At 36.5% G+C, this 4,077-nt stretch overlaps 1 long non-coding RNA gene across 1 annotated transcript; it reads right to left on the reverse strand.

Annotated features, from left to right (window-relative positions):
- Positions 1 to 656: 656 nt before the first annotated feature.
- On the reverse strand, positions 657 to 3,283 carry LOC117112747. The gene is made up of 4 exons (XR_004446084.1): positions 3,096 to 3,283; positions 2,565 to 2,665; positions 2,107 to 2,149; positions 657 to 774 (listed from the first exon to the last, which is right to left on the reverse strand). It is a non-coding gene; the product is annotated as an uncharacterized LOC117112747 (long non-coding RNA).
- Positions 3,284 to 4,077: the final 794 nt, after the last annotated feature.

A 4,077-nucleotide genomic window follows, 5' to 3' on the forward strand; every position in this document is an offset into this window, starting at 1 on the left:
TAGTCAGTCAGAGGGCTTATTAATATGTAATAATATGTATACTAAGCCTGAAGGTGGCGCTTTACTACGACGGCCATCTTGGATGGTACACATACATAACTCTGCATTGCTGCGCCATCTTGTCAGCACTCTAGTTGTTTAATAGCTCTATGGTGTAAATTAAGGGCGCCATTAAAATGATAGTGCTTAGGCGAAATTTGATTGGCTGAATCTATTGCAGCCATCTTGGACGGTACACACACAGCTCTGCGTATTTCCAACATCGAATACATTGCAGTCAGCGCTCTAGTATTCTTATATATCCCTATGATAATAACACAAAATTAAAATCAATCACGTCCAGGGTTGCCAGATAGTCGACATTCTTCTTCACAGCCAAACCCAAACCCAGAGGTGACGGAACTAGAGGGTTATGGAGAGTAATGTGTGACCGGAAATGGTCTGCAGTCAGTTGGTTGTTACCATGCGCCAGTGATGTTGGAGTATATAGTACAGCAATATTAAACTAGGCCGTAGGCCCTGTCTCTTATACACATCTAGATGTGTATAAGAGACAGGTATTCTTCAAACAAATTTCTGAAATCTATTGGATCCTCCATCCCACGTGGCATGTGCAGTTCTAGAGCACATGTTGATGCTGTGGGATAGGCTCTAGCATCCGGATTTGGTGTAAAAAATTCGACATCGATGCTGTCTTCAATCCCATTGGTGGGATGACATCAGCTCCACTGATGAATGCCAGGATGTCATTAAGGGAAGTTTTTGTCTTGCCATCTAAAATGAAGATAACATTTGTTTAATTTTGCATTAATAACAATTCACAGCATTTACTTAAACTACCTCCACCAACAGTGCTGGGCAGAGGCATCTTGAAAAAATGCATGACCTGGCGACAGGTGGAGGGAGGCAACAATGTAATAAAAATGATCAAAACAGTTTGAATTTTCATCAATTTTTTAAATTATTTAACAGTGTTTAAACTTTCTAAAATATTCAATGTCCACTTCCTTCATGTACAACCCAAATTGCTTCCAAGGTCAGCTAACACACTTACCCTCTCAAATGGTCTGATAAGCCTAATAGCCCTATGTGATTTATTGTTTATACTGAGGCTACGGTCACACTAGAGTTTCAAGCCTGGCTTGACTCACCGCGGGTAAGATTTTCGTAATGTGACCGCATCTGCACCGACTCGCGCCTGATGTGACCTCGATCTCAATCTACCTATCTCAATCCCGGCTCAGCACCCATATTGACCCTGGATTGACCCTGGATTGACCCTGGCGTGACCGAGATTGACATTTCCTCTTCGGCTGTCGACCAATCACAGTCGATGACGCCGTTGCGTTTAGAAGTTCTTGAATAAAAAACCCGCGAGTTCTTCATGTGTGTTCAATCAAGACGCAATCATTACTTTTCATAAAAGTTAATTCAAATTTTAATTAATAATAATGCGATTGATTTGGAGCGACCAGGAAACTGCTGACCTGGTAGATTTATAGAAAATAAAAAAACAAACAACATAACGGGAATTTTTGGCGTGCTTGCTGACAGATTAGCCAGTCTCGGACATGAGAAGAGAACGACGGCCCAAATTCAAACAAAAGTGAAGGCATTGCGAGCCCAATACAAGCTGAAAAAAGATCAGTTGAAGAAGTGTGGTTCGGGCACCTCTGATGTAAAATCTTTGATTGCGATCCACCCAATCACACCCGCGTACATCGAATCCCGTGAAACAGAGTTGGTCAAACTCTCCCTTACTTGCTCTGCTGTTTCGACTTTCATAATTTAGAGGTCAATCCAACTAGTGTGACCGACCCAGAATTTCGAGCCTGGCTTGAAATCTCACCCGCGGTGAGTCAAGCCAGACTTGAGACGCTAGTGTGACCGTAGCCTTAAGTGTAAACCAATTAGGTTAAGTTTATGGAGCTGCTGACAACTCCCTGGGGACCATCTGACAGGTTCCACTATGGACCATTTCTGTAACAGGAACTTTTGCCTCATACATGTAGTTTTATTCTACTGTATTTATTAAGGGCAACCCATATTATGTATTTAATATATTTCAGATTGTGTAAATTTCATTGGATAAAATTAAATTCTTACTTCTTGTTCCATTGGTACAGTCAACGTTGATGGTGGACTTGGTCTAAATAAAATATATGTTCATAATCCATGAAAAGTATATTATTACTAACTAGATATAACTATAAATACTTTGTTTTTATTTATTTATTTTATTATTTAAATCTTTTGACTGTAAACATTCAACTTTAATATATAGCAGAATTAAACAGACTTTTTCATCACTATAAATTCAATACAACAGTCCCTGTCTCTTATACACATCTAGATGTGTATAAGAGACAGGCTGTCTCTTATACACATCTCAATTGTACAGTCTAGAAAAATATAAATTCCAACTAATTAAAAAGTGAAATAATGCCTATGAATCCACTCATCATTGAAAGGCTGTAATGTTTCTTTACATTAAATTGAAGTAGCTGACTTTAAAATCACCTTTAAATATTATCAACAGTTATAACAATTAACTAAAAGCTCACCTGCTACAGCTTTTGATGTGTTTCTTCAAGATATTGAATGGGAATTCTTTTTGACACTTTGAAAACTTTTGCATTAGCCCTGAGTCCACGTCTACACCACTCTAAAAAAAAAATTATAATGTAAAAAATTAGTTTGTACGTAATTATTATCACTAGACGAAACTTAAAGATGGGTATGACATCATATTAAATTTACAAATAACTATAAAAATATACTCTATACAACTAAGTAAAAAAAAAAAAAAAAAAAAAAAAAAGTAACATGTAATAATATAATAATATGTTACTAGGATAAACCATGGAGGAAGAATAATAACCAATTAGCCATATTAGTCTTAAAGTAATTGTGATAAATTAGATTTACTGTACAGTATATCTCTTTCTGAAATGTTTTTTTTTTTAACTGTGCAAATTATTTCAATGGAAAGCATAGTGGTAAAAAATGATTAAGTTTAAATTTATAAAAGATTTCTCAAATTTAAAAAAGAATCAACATTTAACACATCATTCAATAAATACAGTACTACTTACATCCACTGGGTCCAAATTTAAGCTGTTTTGTATAGGCCGTATATAAATACGGCCTTGGCCCAGCCTGTCCTTTATGTTTTGTGGAGTATACTTCCCCCTTATGGTAACCAACTTCCTCTCACTTCCAATTCATGTTAACAACTCAAAACCTCCAGCGTCTTGAAGGTTAGGGAAGTAGGTATATAGTACTTGACAGAACTGCTCCGGACTTGTATTGAAATCTGGTATAAAAACCGTTTTCTCACCTAGCCCGACATCAATTAATAGCTGCTTTTCTTCTGACCTAGGGGTTGTATCAGCATCAGGTTTGGATAAGCAAACCATTTTCCTAGTCCAACTTTGGGTTTTGGACTTTCCCTTTTTTTTGGGGTATGGACTTTGTTTTGCAGGCATGAACCTGTGAAACACACAAGCTGTAAAACAAAATAAAGTATTCTGTTAACAATCTCCTCACAGTGTTGATAAAGTACTCCATACACCATTCCAGTTCCAACACTGATATATTAATTTTGCTATTTATGTTATTGTATAAAAACAACATTTAAAAGTGTTATTGTGGGGTCAGGGCAGTATTTGCAGATGGGATTCTTGAAAGTGATATTAGGAGTTTGAGACTCAGACTGCAGACCATACCATGAAGTAGCACGTAAAAGAGGGAAGAAATAGCAGTTTCTGCACTGCCATGGTTGGGAAATAATTATCAAACCAAACATTATTATTATTATCATTTACCATCATTATAGTTGTTATCATCCTTATAATTTATACCGTAGTCAATAATGAAGTTCCAACAAATTTATTGTGAAATGCTAAAGAGTTATGGCCGGGTTTTTGGCAGTACAGTATTGTAATACTCTTAAAAATCTCAATAGTTCATACACTTATTCTCAGCACTTTCAGGCATCACCTTTAGTGGTTTACGCTTACAAGAGAACAGAAAAAAAATTAAAGTGGAGGATTTTTTACTGGGGAAGTGGTACTG

The sequence above is a fragment of the Anneissia japonica genome, unplaced genomic scaffold (assembly GCF_011630105.1).
Source record: "Anneissia japonica isolate Jap-2015-1 unplaced genomic scaffold, ASM1163010v1 scaffold1078_len308785_cov188, whole genome shotgun sequence".
Lineage (NCBI taxonomy): Eukaryota > Metazoa > Echinodermata > Crinoidea > Comatulida > Comatulidae > Anneissia > Anneissia japonica.